This window comes from Pipistrellus kuhlii, unplaced genomic scaffold (assembly GCF_014108245.1).
Source record: "Pipistrellus kuhlii isolate mPipKuh1 unplaced genomic scaffold, mPipKuh1.p scaffold_m20_p_18, whole genome shotgun sequence".
Classification (NCBI taxonomy): domain Eukaryota; kingdom Metazoa; phylum Chordata; class Mammalia; order Chiroptera; family Vespertilionidae; genus Pipistrellus; species Pipistrellus kuhlii.
The window spans coordinates 18,313,659-18,330,974 of record NW_023425493.1 but is presented as its reverse complement, the minus strand read 5'-3'; the positions used below and the strand labels follow the sequence as shown (position 1 = coordinate 18,330,974).

Sequence of the window (17,316 nt, the reverse complement as noted above, 5' to 3'; positions counted from 1 at the left end):
TCTATTCCCACCCTCCTAGGGGAGGGAATATGCAGAATAGGAGGGCTTTCTCCCAGGTTACATCTCCATTACAAACCCCAGCCCATCAACAATGTTCATTCAGCAAAGGGCTTCCAGGAATTAGAATCCAACCCCTCCAAAAATCTGGGGAATTCAAAAGAACAAGAAAAACGTTCCATCATCCATATCTAGTTCTTTCTTCTGTTCCCATGGCTTGACTGTCCTGCTCTTATCCTCAAAGACCTCACTCTTGTTCAAGAACCGGTAATGTGTTCACATTATTTTCCAAATGCTGCACAGACCACCCTGTGTTGAATAAGGAAGGTGGGCCACCTAGATGCCTCATAAGGAAGACTTTATCACACCGCTGCTGGGCATGCAGTCCCGGGACAGTCTGCACTGTCAGTCGCTTCCTGGATTGCCTCAGCTGCAGAGAGCCTCTTTGCCCAAGGACATGTCCATCGAGGGGGAGAGCAGAGCACACGAGCACAAGCAGTGACTATGGAGGCCATATAAAGGCTCAGTCTTCTCAGTCCGACACAGTGTAACTCAGATGGGCCATTTGCATATAAGCTTCTCTATGGGGGTGGCTGAGGCCAGTACAGTGTGACTTCTCCCTCATTCTGTTCCTTTTCTTCCTTTCCAAGGGTGCTCCCTAGTAAATATCCTGCACATGAAAGTTTGTCTCACAATCAGCTTTTCAGAGGCTCCAACCTGTGTCACACCAAGCCTAGTAGAGTCTAAGCTAACATTTATTGAACACTTACTATGTGCCAGACACCATCATGGGCCCTGTACACACGGTTTCTCGTTTAATTTCCATAATCCTTTGAAGTAGATACTATTCCTATCTCCCCATTATAGATGAGGAAACAAAGGCACAAAGCTGTACTGTTAGTAACTGGTGGAGACGGGATTTGAACTCTCCTCTTGACGCCAGAGCCTACATTCTGAACCATCATGCTATATTCTATCTCATCATAAAATCTATTTCTTAAGGAGCAACAGTGATATTAAACCATACCTTATAAACCATACATAATGGATATAAGAGAAACATTGTAAAGCCCCTGGTATTTTGCTTGCTGTCTCTTATGCAAGTTTATCTCTTTGAGAAGGACATAATCTGTCCATTGTTCAACAGATGACTCAAGCTGGGTTTGGATGGTGTAACACTTGCCACTTGAAATATAACATCTTAGTGGGCAGATCCTGATGAAATCTTTTCCTTTGGAAATAGTGCCAAGAATTAGATTTTCTGAGATTAATTGATAGATTTCAAAGACCAAGTCGGCTCCTCTGAAACATTCTTATTAGCCTCAGATAAGAAGGTTGACAGACACAGGCCTGAAGCACTTCGTGTTCAGGAAATGCAGCTGACTTCCTACCTCTGACTTCACCCGTGAGTCTTGTTACTGAGTCAGCAGTTCTTCTTTCTGAGTCATCTGGTTGTTTCTCAAGTAGCCCTTTGACCTTTGCCATTTTGCCAGAGGAGATCAATACGTATTAGGTGGCTGGACTAGAGGTTAAGCTCAGATTTAGTCCTCAGCAAATAATCATTTGACCCCTTGTATCCTGTCCTCTTGTTCCTCTAGAAAAGGGGCACACACGTTAAAATTGACAGCAGTTTCAACATCTGCCTCAAAGTCTTCCACAAAGGAATATAAAGATATACAGGCATGCTGAAAATTATCTTTTAATTCCAATTTAAAATGTAAATAACTCAAGGAAGAAAGCTAAAATAACTCTCCCAGCTATAATTACAAGGTTATCCAAGTGCTTTTTGTGTTTGTTGCAAATCTTAAATATAAGCATATGCATTTAAAACGAACTAACAAACAAAAAAGCAGAAAACGCATTACAGTGTGGTCTCATGGTTTCTTCAAAGCACCACCTCTCCTCAAAACAATGCAAACAGTACAATGAAGTGCAAATACACAAAGAGAATAAAGTGAAATGAATAAAGTGAAAAGCAAGTTAAACAGGAAAAGTTTGGAAGGCCGGTGCTGGGGTATCAGCGAGCCTGGTGAAGTCCACGTCCAGACAGGATGAGGTCACGCTTCAGATAGTGAGATACCCATGGCGCCTTTCCTCGGAGGCGTTCCACGCACTTTGCTGACATTATCTCATAGCAAACAGTGTTAACCTCATTTCATAGGCGGGGAAACTAGCATACTCAAGAGACGAAGTACCTTGCTTAAGTAAGCACAACAAGTTGGTGATGGAACCAGGAAATTATTTCAGGAATTGAATCTACTTTGTTGTTCCTATCACTAGGTCAACTCTCCAGATACCAAAAGGCACTTTTCTTGCTGTAAATGTGTAGTGAATGTACTTTTAAAAATGAATTATCTCCTGTAAACAGTTTGGTGAAAAAGGCTTTCAAGGGTAAGTCATGTTGCTTTTTTTGTGGGAGAAATTAAGAGATGATTAAAACATAAATTCTCCCAGATTCACATTAGGGTTCTATATCCACATTAGGGTTAGGTTATTGAGCAGGATCCATGTTAGGTGTCTCATGCAGAACCATGGTGAAAGGACATCATTTGATAGCCAGCGTCCTGCTGGTTATTGTGCAGGTGTGGGAGACATTATTTTTGGGAGGGTGGGCCATGAACAGGAGAGGCCTAGGAATTACTTATTCTATACTTTCTATCCCCACTCAGCTCAAAACTGTCCCTGAAAATTCTGTAATGTCTTTGGGGACATACTGTGGGAAGAAGGGGTGGTTCACGGCGGTTGCCCTTTCAAGAATGTTGTTCTCTGCCTGTAGTCCTCTCCAAGCTCCTATAAATATTTTATTTTAATATATTTTTTTATTGATTCTAGAGAGGAAGGGAGAGAGAGATAGAAACATCCATGGTGAGCCCTAGCCAGTTTTGCTCAGTGGTTAGAGCACCGGCCTGTGGAGCATCGGGTTTGATTCTGGTCAAGGGCACCTGCCCGGGGTTGTGGGCTTGATCCCCAGTAGGGGGCATGCAGGAGCCAGCCAATCAATGATTCTCATCATTGCTGTTTCTCTCTCTCCCTTTCCCTTCCTCTCTGAAATTAACTCCTAGTTCATAGATTGATCCTCAACCACTGAGCCACGCCGGCCGGGCTCCTGAAAATCTTTTATACTCTGCTGCGTGAACCCATACTTTGTGGTGCAAAGTTGACATCACCACTCCTGATGAAAGCCACAAATATAATTTCATGAGACAAACATCATATACTTATGCTAAAAGTAAATTATGATCGCATAAAGTTTTATGTTAACTGCATGTAAGCTCTAACTACATTTCAAAATGAAGGATTAATACATTTCTCTTTCATTTTGACCTGAGCTCAGGGTTAAAGTGACTGACAGGAGATGAGTTAATTTAGGGCAAAGACCTACATCTAAATATCCATTGATGTGTATAGCTGCATATGTATATACATATATACATATACATATACACATGCAGCTACACACACACACACACACACACATATATATAGTAGGGCAAAAGTAAGTTTACAGTTGTTCAGATGGAAAATAATACAATGAATAATAATACAAGAATAAACTTCATGTTTCTCATACTCACAACCGTACACCTGCTTTTGCCCCAACCTGCACATCCTTTATCACCTGTGTGCTCTGGTTCAAAGGTGACGAGAGAGTTGGGGGAAAGAGAGGAATCGTGAACTCAACAAAGAGCACTATTTCTCAGTTAGGCACTCATAACTTCTGTGTTTGGCCAAAGCACAGAAATCCACCCTCTGGTGCTCTTTTTCTTTTTCTTTTTCCTTTTTTTAAATAAATTATTGATTTTTAACAGAGAGGAAGGGAGAGGGATAGAGAGTTAGCAATATCGATCAGCTGCCTCCTGCACACCTCCTACTGGGGATGTGCCCGCAACCAAGGTACATGCCCTTGACTGGAATCAAACCTGGGACCTTTCAGTCCGCAGGCCGACGCTCTATCCATTGAGCCAAACCGGTTAGGGCTCCAGTGTTCTTTCTCAAGAGCCTCTGCTTGCTTTGAGCAGCCAGCAGTGTAGTGGGACGGGCACCCATTCTGGGTTCAGAAGATGAGGTTCTGGTTCCAGCTCTACCACCGTCTAACCTTGTGACTGACACCAAGTCCCCTCACCTTCCTCAGCATCGGCCTCCTCATCTGTGAAAGAGGGATGGTGGTAACACAGCACAGGCTTCGGTGAGAATTAAAGCAAACAATGTGTCTGAATAACTGAGGTTATCAGAGATTATAGAGAGTGATATAAATGTTATATAATATATTAGTTACATGAAGTGCATGTGTATGGGTTATAATACAATCACATATAGATGTAAAATAATTATCAGCATATCTTAGGACAGTATATGCTTGCTCTGCCAAATTTTTCAATTCTTGCGTGATAATGCAATCCCTTTCATTTCCAAAGCCAGCTACGTCTTCACCGACACTCTTATTCCCGCTTGTCGGTTTTTCTGCTTCTGCCCCCTTGTAATATCTTGTGGGCCTTCTGCTAATGCAGTAGGATGGGTAACCAAATACCCATACGTTCCCATTTCTTGTTCAACAGGTGGGGAGCACGCAGGAGAGTTTTGGTAGTTGATAAGCCTCATTAAAACCCCTGGGTCTTCTTCCAGCCCGGGTACCCAGCTGCCTTTTTCTATTTTGGGAAGGGCCACAGAAAGTCTCCTGTCAAGGCCTTAAAACTTTCCACCGCCTGTCCACAAGCTGGTTCGCCCCTCGCAAAAAAAAAAAAAAAAAAAAAAAAAAAAGATAACCTCGTTCTGACTTATATTCTGCAGTTTGTTCTTCCTTGCAGCTGTCTTGCTATGTTTTACTGCATGTTCCCTTTCTATGACTAGCCTACAAAGCATCCCCAGAACAGAGACGCTAAAGAGAAATGCTCTTTAAGAAAAAGGGATTGCCTGTATAGAGAGAGTAAAGGGATCATGTCTGTTAAGCTAAGCTTTTTAAAAGGAACGCCAATAGGGAAAATGTCAAGGAAAAGAAGTTGCTCCCCAGGAAAAGAAACTGACCTCTGAAGGTCCATGGAGATTGAATATAGGGAAATATCACTCTTAAAGCTTCACAACATGTGAAAATCACACATCTAAGAAGCATTTTTGTTCTTAATAAGCATAAAACTTAATTTTGGAGAAATGGTTAGCACTCGGATTTAAACACATTGGTTGTCTCATTAATAAGTCTTGTTGAGGAAACCTCAAAAGATAGGAAGCAAATCCTAGTAATAAAATGATCAGAAGGCAGCCTTGCCTTAATCCAGATCTGCCCCCTAATACCAGCATTTATCATTTTTACATATTGTTACATACATGCATCCACAGAACATGTATAGAATTATTTTGGTGTTTATGTACATGAACATCAGGCTGTAGATATCATTTAAGCAAGTTGGTTTTTTTTTAATAAATATATTTTATTGATTTTTTACAGCGAGGAAGGGAGAGAGATAGAGAGTTAGAAACATTGATGAGAGTCATTGATCAGCTGCCCTCTTGCACACCCCCTACTGGGTATATGCCCACAACCAAGGTACATGCTCTTGACCGGAATTGAACCCGGGACCCTTCAGTCCCCAAGCCGATGCTCTATCCATTGAGCCAAACCGGTTTCGGCTAAGCAAGTTGTTTTTATGTGTTTTTTATTGTCTAAAGTTTTACATGTGTCTCCTTTTTCTCCAATTGACACTCCCCCAGCCATTCCCACCTGGAGCAAGCCCCCACCTTCCCAGAGTCTGTGTTCATTGGTTATGCTAATATGCATGCATACAAATCCTTTAGTTAAGCAAGTTGTTTTTTACACTCACCAATGCTTTTATTAGACAATGGTGTTAAGATGTACCCATTGTTTCCAATGTCTCATAATTGCTACAATAAATGAATCTGTTATTCTAAGTCTCTATTAAAACACACACACACACACACACACACACACAAAACTCAGCCTCAGGTTTGTGCTAAATCCTGGTTTACTTTTGACCTTACCAGAAAGGAGAAGGAAGAAACGCTCTACCCCCATTGCCTGGCTTTATTCCAAAGCACGTCAGTACTCATTTTAAGGAAGGGATTAACTATCAAAAGTGAGATGTGGATTTGAAACAATTTTCCAGGTAATTTAATCCCCTAAAAGCTACTTTGAACTGAACAAAAAGTGTGTAAGAAATGGATTTTGTCCTGCCTTAAATTCCCAGCTAATTCTCCTGGTCTAATTCATTGATGGGATGAATCCATCTGTCTACCCATCCATCTATTGAATGAATTTTTATTAACTGTTAGAGCTAAATGCATGACACTGTTAAACAGATTTATGTTTTTGCTTTGGACTCAAAAAGGTCTCACATACCCTTGGTGAGAGCATGTTTGTCCTTTTCATGTCAACTTTACACATTATAAAATGTAATTTATATTTTATGTAATATATACCCTAGCCAGCATCCCTGCTAACATTAGGCCCATCCATGTTATATTTTTTGTTCTAGACTCATAGGGCAAGTTGCTGTGAGTAGACAGTTTGGAATCAAATGTGGCTGGATCAACAATGCCCTGCCCTGGTATGAAAGTTACCAGCCCTGATAAACCCTGAAGAATTTTATCACAAACATTCCATTCTCAGCACCTGGTTTGCACAAAGACAAAAATAGTTGTGTTTATAGGTTATTTGGAGTAGGAATTTTAAAGTCCTTTTTAAGGTTAGAAAATACATTTCCAGACCACCCAAAATGAGTTTGTGCTTCTTTGAGCTTGTTTCTTGCTAAACTCATTTAGGTGCAACGTACATTGAAAATCTCTGATCTCTTTCTTAAGAGTGGTATCTTGACTTTCTGAGATAGGGATAAATCTTTTACCTTGAAATATGTCAGAACCAATCTGTTTTAATATTTACTCAATGAGACGTTGTGGGTAAATTAAGTAAGGGCTTTGTTTTAATAGATCTTGTTTAGATATAATTTCTTTTCTTCCAAACTATGGTTTTTTTTGCAATGGACAGATAACTTTTCACATTTAAGAAGAGTGAGATTCTGAGCTCAAAGCCCATGTTCCTCTTTTTCTTTTTCTTTTTTTTCTTTTTTTAAAATATATTTTATTGATTTTGTACAGATAGGAAGGGAGAGAGATAGAGAGCCAGAAACATTGATGAGAGAGAGTCATCGATCAGCTGCCTCTTGCACACCCCCCACCGGGGATATGCCCACAACTAAGGTACATGCCCTTGACCGGAATCAAACCCGAGACCCTTCAGTCCCCAAGCCGACGCTCTATCCATTGAGCCAAACCGGTCCCGGCTCATGTTCCTCTTTTTCGATGAGGTAGACAAACCCTGTTACCTTAGTGGTGTATTTTACCTGTGACTACGGCTGAATTTTCAAAGAACTTAAGGTACATCCCATGTTCCGTATTTCTGACCAGCAACAGGCCTCAACATGTGCCCTCTCATAGGCAATTCTTCTGAGTTGAGTCACGGTCTCAGGCCTGAGATGCAAATGTCATGAGAAACACCAGGGAAAAAAATTCCCCTTGTTTCACATCTTTGCCAATATGTAGTATTATCAGACCTTCCAATTTATTTTATTTTATTTTTTATTTTTTGCCAATCTGGTGGGTATGAGATGGTCTCTTATTATTTTTTAAATTCCCATGAGAGGGCATGTTTTTTATTAGTTTTAGAGAGAGGGAGAGGGAGAGGGAAGAGGTAGAGGGAGAGAAAGAGAGAGAGATTTATCGGTTGCCTTCTGCATGTGCCCTGACTGGGAATCAAATGTGTAATCATCATGTGTACAGGGCCAATGCTCCAACCAACTGAGCCACATTGGCCAGGGCTCTCATCAATGTTTTATTTTGTAACTGATTGCTAGTGGTGCAGAGCATTTGGCATTTTTAAATAATTGGGTTATAGCTGTGTTTGTTTTTAAAATCACTTGCTAGAATGGCACACTTTATTAGGTTTGTGATCTGAATAGTTGAATTTATTATTGAAAAGGCAGGATTACAGATCGGATTTGGCATTTAGGCTTGACATTTCGAGAGAAATGTCTTTAGCCAATCCTGACACACAATTTTATTTAACTAACCTCAAACAGTGAGTGACATCATTACGTCAAGACAGCGGTATCACTCCATTTCTCAATTTGTTATGTCTAGAGGTCAATGACAAATTTCACATTCTCAGGAGAGAAAACATGTTGCTATTCCCAATGCTTAATTAAATTCAACAAACATTCAATTCAACTAAACAAATATTGAGCTGAGTGCCTAGTTTATGCAAGGTGCCTATCCGGTTTATTTAAAAAAAAAAAATAGTACCGATAATCAACATTTCTGAGCACCTACTATGTGCCAAGTACCAAGCTATTTCCTTTACAGGTGTTGTTTCTTTTAACCCTCACAAAGCCCTATGGAATGGGTACAGTTGTAACCTCCGCTATACAGATGTGGAAATTGAGGCACAAAGAGGTTAAGTACCTGGATCAAAGTTATTTTATTTGGTCCAGAGTTCATACTTATCCTGCCCTCGGAAGGAGACAAAAGGCTTTCACACTCTCATGTGACAGGAAATGGGAGGTAAACACAGAGCCATCAACTGTAGATGCAGCTCCAAGAGAGTCCACAGCATGAGGAGTTCTGGGGTGTAAGAGCACCTGCAGAGTAGGAGCAGTCATGGACTGTTGCCGTGGCAGGCAGTTTTTGAGTGGGTACTTCCAGAGTGTGGCAGGAATGGAAAAACCAGAGTGATCATGTAGATCAGCACAGGGAATGAAGTCCTAGAGGCAGGAATGAGCAGGCCGTGTCTGAGATCCAGGCTGGCTCAAATGTAACATCCAATTAGGAAAGCAATAATAGCCACTGTTCATTTCTTTTATGTGCCACGTTCTTGACACATAATTTTAAAGACAACTCTACAGGATAGATATTATTGGCCTTGATTTATAGACAAAAAAATGAAGGTTTTGAGAGGTCATAGGGCAAGTAAGTGGCAGAACCACAATTTGGAGTCTTCCTTTTTCCTGACACCACCTTTCTGCCCTTTATTTTATTTTTTGTGCTCCATTACTTCGGGGAGACAGAAAGTTAGGCTGGTGCCATAGTGAGAAGGGCCTTGATGACTGGGGTGAAGGATTTTTATTTACCTTGTCAGGTAGAGGAGGGCAAGGACAAAACTCAAGCTGAACTCTGGGAAGATAACTGCAATCATCTGGGCAGTAAGCATGAGAGCTTCAATAAGAAGGGCCGTGCTGCAACTGGACAAAAGGGGAGTACAGTAGTTCCCCTGGCCCCCAACCCCATTATCCAAGGTTTCACTTTTCATGTTTTAGTTGCCCATGGACACACCCATTCTGAAAACGTTAAATGGAAAAACTGCAGCATTAGCAACTCACAAGGTTTAAATGGGACACCATTCAAGCAGTATGATGAAACCTTGCGCAGGCCCCTTCGATCCCGTGGGGGACAGGAGCCACCCCTTTGTCCCATGCACCCATGCTGTCCGTCTCTTAGCAGCAGTCTTGGTTATCAGATAGACTGTTGTGGCATTGTGTTATAGCAGTGCTTGTGTTCAGGTAGCCCTTATGTTATTGTTATAATTGTTATTTTTATGATAAGTTATTGTTGGTAATCTATTACTGTGCCTAATTTTCAAATTGAACTTTATCTTAGGTATTTATGTATGTATGTATAAGAAAAAAAACATATATCTAGAGAGAGTTTGGTGCTATCTATGGTTTCAGGCATCCACTTGAAGGTGTTGGAACATATCCCCCCTGAGGTGAGGGGGGACTACTGTAGATATAAGAAATACATGTCCGTGGTATTTTAGAGACTTAGAAACTGATTGGGTAGGAGCAAGGCATAGAGAACAATATATATTTCTAAACTTTTGAGCCTCTCAGTTTTCAGAAGGGTTTTCTGTAATGGCCATTAACAGAAAAGCAGGGCAGGAGGAGAAGCCAGCTTTGTGAGATTAAGGAGAGGGAAAACAATAAACTTAAGTTGGGAGCTCGAGTGCCGATGACTTCTGTATCTATGTAGAGGTGGGCCATAGAAAACTGGGCAGGTTAGTCTGAAGTTTGGAGCTAAGATCCAGTTACACAAAGAAAATTGAGAGTCAAAGACATAGTGGTCAACAAAGACTATAAAGTGCAGAAAAACCCAATCTTGGTGTCTACCAAGAAGTAGGAGAAAAGGGGAACCATATTAAACCCCTGCTATGTGCTGTAGAAACTACTGGGAAGGTGACAGACTTTTCTCGTGAAGCATCTAATCTTGTTTTAGAGATTAATCGCTCTTATGAAACTGTGGGCAAACAGGACAAAATTTAACATACTCAAGAGCCAATCTGTAGGGTATAAAAATAAGACTAATGGGTTGTTGAAAAGGAGAGAGTTTGATGTCTTTTAAAAAAATATATATATATTTTATTGACTTTTTACAGAGAGGGAAAGGAATAGAGAGTTAGAAACATCGATGAGAATCTTCAATCAGTTGCCTCCTGCGCGCACACACACACACCCCTTACCCCCACCCCCCGCACTGGGGATGTGCCCGCAACCAAGGTACAATACATGCCCTTGACCAGAATCGAACCAGGGACCCTTCAGTCTGCAGGCCGACACTCTATCCACTGAGCCGAAGGGATAGGTTGGGGAAGGTTGATGTATTTTAAGTATTTAGGAGGTGAGAGAGAGGGCAGGGACCAGGTATAAGAGGTGGAAATTGTGCATAGGCTGATATGAGGGTAAATTGCTCCCCAGGTAGTGACAGGAACTTGTGTTTTCTCTGTTACACAGGAGGTAGTATGTGGGTGAAAAAGTATAAATGGGTTTTGGAGTAAGGGAGACTTCAAATTTTATATCTACCTTTTACTGATGGTATAGTATTGGACCAATGACTTAGCTTTTCAAAGCCCATTTATTTTTGTAAAAAGTGATTATAATACTCAATAACGTGGTTATATAAATTCTGTAAAAACAACACAGGAAAACCTAAAATACTCTTTTCTTATGATGTTTTCTTACTACCTCTTGCACCACTGAGATACCCACATTTCCCGTTCTTCCCTCCAGCATAGCTTCCTGGAGACACAGTCCCTATTTTAGAAAAGTGCTGCAAATGTGTATGTCCTCCTAGCTCCTTATTCAGGCACAGCTATAGTCTCTCCCTTTCATTGATACCATCTCCTCAACAAGCATTTATTGAGCATCTAACAATGTCCTGCCTATTGTGCTAGGCCCTACTGGGGTATAGAGAGATAAAAATTAAAAAACAAACAAAACAAAACAAAACAAAACACCTCAAGCCGAAACCGGTTTGGCTCAGTGGATAGAACATCGTCCTGCGGACTGAAAGTTCCCAGATTCAATTCTGGTCGGGGGCATGTACATTGGTTGTGGGCACATCCCCAGTGGGGGTGTGCAGGAGACAGCTGATTGATGTTTCTCTCTCATCGATGTTTCTCTCTATCCCTCTCTCTTCCTTTCTGTAAAAAAATCAATAAAATATATATCTATTTTTAAAAAACCCTCAAAATACTTAAAAACGAGAAAACGGTTTCTGGGCGAATAGCTACGTGGACTTCAGAAGGTGAAGGGACGGGGTGGGTGGGGAGCTTGTGTGCGGGGAACATCTTGCTGAAGGTGCCCGGCAGCGGATCTGCTGTCATTTAAGCCAAATCTTGACAGGACGATAGCATTCGCCGCGCGGAGACTGGGAACGGAGGATAACGATGCTGGAAGATGTGCTGATCACAGAGAGTTTCCCAGAGCAGAGTCATATCAATGCCCGCTCCCAGCGGGAGGAAATCTCCGTTTTGCTTGCTCTGGAGTCTTAAGCCAGAGGGCATGCGGATCGGAATAGTAACCCTCGCGCATCAAACGGCCGGTGACAGCCGTGGATCCCTGCAGCCGTCGCCGCACAGCTGCGATCGCCCTGAAACTGATTTATTTACACAATTGGTGGAGCATCGTAAACTCTGAGAAGGTGCCATTTCTAGACTTAAGAGTTCATCCTTGTCCACCTCGCCCCCCTCTCACCCGGGCTTGTCTTTTTTTTTGGCCCAGGGTGAAATGCGCAGCCAGAAGGCCCAGCTCAAGTCCGAGGAGGAAAGAGGGCGGGGGAAGTCCCCGCAGCGGATTTCCTCGGCTCCTCCCGAGTCCTGCAAGGCTCTGACTGCGCCACACCAAACATGGCGGCCTCGAGCGGGGGTGGGGGGGCCCCCCCCTCGCTGTACGCCGCCCTCAACTTTCGGCCACGCTCAACATGGCTGCCAACCGCAGGCTGCATTCCTGTGGAAACGACTCGGGGAGTTTCTCGCGAGATTTGCCGTGGGCCCCCGACTGCTCCCGCCCTGCCTCGCGCCGCCGCCGCAGCCGCCGCCGCCGCCGCCGCCGCCGCCACCGCTGCCGGCGCCGCTCCGCCTCCGTGTCAGTTGCTGGGCCGTAATGGCGACTGGGCCGCCGCTGCCGAAGTGACTCCCGGGCGGGGCAGCGGGGCCGGACCAGCGTCGGAGGGGACTGCAGAGAAGCCGCAGCTCAGGGGCTGGCTTGCCGTGGGGGAGGGGAGGCAGCCTTTCCGCTTCTCCTTCCTTCTCTGCGGACCCCGCGGCTCCGCGGAGCCGGTGCGAGGCGGGCACCCGGAGCGTCCCCGGAGCGGGGAGGCCAGGCCGGGCAGCCCTGGGGCCGGTCGGGGCGGCGGCCGCACCGCACCCTCCGCCAGGCCCCGCGGGATGCACCGTGGGAGCCGAGAGCGGAGGCGACACTCTCAGGTGAGCTGCGGGCGGACCTGGTGGGGACCGCGGACGCTCCCTCTGCCTCTTGCCCTCGGTCCCGGTCCTCGGTGGCGGCGGCGGCAAGAGAGGCGGGTCGGGACGCGGGGGGCCCCTCGGCGAACCTCCCTGGGTCCCTGAGGCTTTGCCGACCTGGATTGGACCTGGGTCTCCAGTCCCCACCGGTGTCTGCGGGAGAGACGGGCTTTCTGCCCTCACCTGCCAGTGCCCGCCGCCCCTCCCCTCTGCTGCCAAAGGTGTGAGATCCCGCTCCCCTTTGGTCCCCGGAGTGGCTCTTCTGCATTCGGGGACCAGGCATATTTTGGGGGAATTCCGGGGAGCATGTTCCCGTGGCAAGGATGACTTGGTTTCTGTTCCTTTCTGGTGGGGATAAACCTTCTCAAGTCGAAGGAAAACTTTGATCTCTGCTCCAGTCCAGCAGCTGCTTCATGTCATCTTCTGATTTACTAACTAATGATTTCAGGGGACATTAAAAAAAGAAAAGAAAAAGGTTTACGCTTTGAAAGTTGCCATTCCCCCCCCCCCCCTTTTTAAATGTAGCCCACTATGCTAAATCACATTTCGCGAATGTTACAAATATGGGTTTCAGATGGGAAGCTGCACACGGGAATAGATTGTTTAGGTGGCTGTGGTGTAGCGACAAGTCCTTCAGACAGGAGAGAACAGGTTGCCAGGAACGGTGGTCAGTATCCATGCACTCCACCAGATTATTTTGTTTTGGTGGTGATCCTTGTTTTGAATTTGGATAAAGTCGTTGATGGTTAGGTTGCCATGTTAACTACCTCCTCCTGCCCTGTATTTTAAGGGTATCTTAGATCTAGTGACAACCCGAGAAAGGTTTGTAGAAGCAACGATAAAATACTGAAAGCTGCTCTGCATTTAAACCATGTCTCGGTTTAAAATTTTGTTTTTAAATAAGGCAGTGTGCTACTGATGACATGAGATTGTGTCTTTGGAGGATCGGTTGTTGGGCCTGGGGTAGAAGTTGCCCCAGACTCATGGGGCGGGAGTGTAATTGTTTTGGTGTGCGAAGTTGACACACCAGTGTAATAAAATTAGTCAACCAGTGAACCGTCATTGCACTGAATTTAAGATACTTTAGTCAGAAAATAAATATCAGGTTAGAATACATTGTATGTGTGGGTAAATACATATGTATCTTATCTCTTCATAATCAGTAGCAGGACTATTTATTTATTTATTAAAATATATTTTATTGATTTGTCACAGAGAGGAAGGGGAGAGGAATAGAGAGTTAGAAACATCGATGAGAGAGAATCATCGATCAGCTGCCTCTTGCACACCCCTTACTGGGGATGTGCTTACAACCAAGGTACATGCCCTTGACCGGAATCGAACCCGGGACCTTTCAGTCCGCAGGCCGACGCTCTATCCACTGAGCCAAACCGGTTTCGGCAGTAGCAGGACTTTTTAATAATAAGTTGAAGTATATGTAAACAATTTTGTACACATGTGAAAAAATTTCTCTGATTCTCTAAGTTGTGTTGGTGTGCAATGTTATGTAAGAGCATTAATACTTGAACAACCTGTGGGGTAATCAATTTATGAAGTAGGAAGTTTTGAAATTTTTTCTAATGCTTCTGATTGCCAGTTTTTAAAAAAATATATATTTTTTATTAATTTCAGAGAGGAAGGGAGAGGGAGAGAGAGAGAGAAACATCAATGATGAGAATCATTGATCGGCTACCTCCTGCTCACTCCCAACTGGGGATGGAGCCCACAACCTGGGCATGTGCTCTTGACCAGAATGGAACCTGGGACCCTTAAGTCCCCAGGTGGACACTCTGTTCACTGGCAGAAATCGGCTAGGGGTGATTGCCAATTTTTTGCTCATTTTAAACACATCTGCCTTATCATGGACAGAAGAAAGGAGATGAAGTCCTTTTCTAACCAATTTTATTATTTACTAAATTGCTTTAAGTTATAGTGGGAACAAAAAACAGAAGTTGCTCTAAAATAACTGACATTATTTTTTGGTGTCATTTTATTTAGTTTTCATAGCAATTTTGTGAAGTAGGTTCAGTAAATATCATCCTTATTTTGCAGTTGTGGAATTGGCACACAATGAGATTCATTTATTTATTTGAATGCTGCTCTTATTTCTGCAGATATCTAGAATTAGTTTTATTTTCACATTATTTCTTATTGCGGTATGATTGACATATAACATATTTCAGGTATACAATATAATGATTCAATACTTGTACATGTTGAGAAATGATCACAGTAAGTCTAACATTCTAGAATTCGTTTTATTTTAATTGAATATTAATGTAGACACTTCTGGCATTTGTTTTTTTTTAATCTAAAAAAATATGTATTTTACTTTTGGCCTGCTAGTTGCTCCTTCTGCTGCTGATTGTCAGTTCTTTAAAAACATTAATATATATATATATTTTATTTTTTATTTTTTTATTATTTTTATTTTTTTATTTTTAAATATTTTTTATTGATTTTGTACAGAGAGGAAGGGAGAGAGATAGAGAGTTAGAAACATCGATGAGAGAGAATCATCGATCAGCTGCCTCCTGCACACCCCCCACTGGGGATATGCCCGCAACCAAGGCACATGCCCTTGACCGGAATCGAACCTGGGACCTTTCAGTCCGCAGACGGACGCTCTACCACTGAGCCAAACCAGCTTCGGCTAAAAACATTAATATTTTTATAGCATTTTGTTAATTATTAAAAAGTCATGAATTCTGATAATGTATTGCTTTACTTCTACATGTACTTTTTGCTTGAACAATGTTCCTAAAAGAAATTTAATTAATTTGTTGTTTCTCATTTTGTTGGATACTCATAGTTCTGTCATCTTAGGTACTTCAAATCATTTATATTCTTGGTTATATAAAAGAAATATGAAAGCAACCTGGTCAGTAGCATAACTGAAAACTAGTAACATCTTGGTGATTTTGTTGTAGAGACAACTGATGATTTAAAAAATTAACTGGCCATCTATACTTGTGATTGCTATTTTTGCAGTGTGGGGCAAGTTATGAAATAATTCTTTTTTTAAAAAAAAGATCTAAATGGCGTTACTTAAACAACTCACGAATTGGGGCAGCATCCTATCTAGGAACTAAAGGGCACTCCCAAAATAATTACCTTTTGACTTTTACCTCATATCAATTTCTGGTTTTGCAAATAGTACCCATGTTACTTAACATCATCTATAAAGGGGATATAATTATACCCCATATCAATTTCTAGTGTTGCAAATAGTAAATATTGGTTGAATAAATTGACTAAAGAATGGTCTTGACATAATATTTAAAAGCCAAAAACCAAAACCACATGGATCCTAAGCACACCTCAGTTCCTAGGAATATAATCCAGAGATATATAGAAGTTTGCTAGGTAGAAGGGGAATGACAGCCTGGGATTAAAAAGTCACCAAGAATAAGCCACAGGTGGGTCCTGAGAACTTTATTGACCGTTTTAATGATTTGCCTAGCTGTTCTGGCAATAGTGTAATTTAAAGAATATAGATGCTTTAAGACCCTACCTGTTACAATAGTACTGTAATTATAGGCTTGTAATAACTTTAAGTCACTTCTTAATTACAGCATTGGGAGTTTTCAATCTTAAAGTCTAGCTAGTCCAATTCCCCTGTACATAAGTAAACTACATTTGTTTAATGTGTTAGATAATTATCAAATGAGAGGATAATTATGAACAACCAGGTAAACTATTCTACGTCAGTGTTAGTTAAAAACTCAAAACAGGTCTCTCATTTTAGGAATCAAAAGCACTTGCTAACTTAAAATATGAATCACAACCCTCTCTGTCATTGGGACTATAAACTGGTACAGCTGGGACAATGTTCTGGAAGGACATTTAGTATTACCTATTAAAATTATAATTAATAGCCGAAACCGGTTTGGCTCAGCGGTAGAGCGTCGGTCTGCTGACTGAAAGGTCCCAGGTTCGATTCTGGTCAACGGCATGTACGTTGGTTGCAGGCACATCCCTGGTAGGGGGTGTGCAAGAGGCAGCTGGTTGATGTTTCTCTCTCATCGACGTTTCTAGCTCTCTATCTCTCTCCCTTCCTCTCTGTAAAATATCAATAAAATATATTTAAAAAATTATAATTAATAGTGCACTCTTTTGTTGTTGTTAATCCACTTCAGAGGAATCTTTTCCATTGGTTTTTCTGTTTGTTTTCTTTTTGATTTTGTTTCTTAGAGGGAGTGGAAGGAAAGGGGAGAGTCAGAGAGAAAAGTATCAGTGTGAGAGAGACACATTGATTGGTTGCTTCCACATGTGCCCCAACCAGGTTGGGCATGGAGCTTGCAACCAAGGTACATGCCCTTGACTGGAATCGAACCTGAGACTCTTCATTCCGAGGCCTGCAGCTCTAATCACTGAGCCAGACTAGCTAGGGCAAAACTTATTTCATTCTTAGGAGTTTATCTTACAGAAATTTTAATACAAGAGCAGAAGAACAAATCTATAAGGATTTTTGTTTTAGCGTTATTACAAATTAATGTCATTAATATTTACAAATAACAAGA

General features: G+C 42.2%; 1 protein-coding gene across 4 annotated transcripts in view; it reads left to right on the top strand.

Annotated features, from left to right (window-relative positions):
* Positions 1 to 12,621: 12,621 nt before the first annotated feature.
* The window catches only part of CEP350 (centrosomal protein 350), a 102,654-nt gene continuing 97,959 nt past the window's right edge, over positions 12,622 to 17,316 (top strand). For all 4 annotated transcript variants that reach the window (XM_045583170.1, XM_045583171.1, XM_036441967.2 and 1 more), the window contains exon 1: positions 12,622 to 12,757. The gene's annotated coding sequence lies outside the window, so the exon portion shown is untranslated. The remainder of the gene's footprint in view (positions 12,758 to 17,316) is intronic.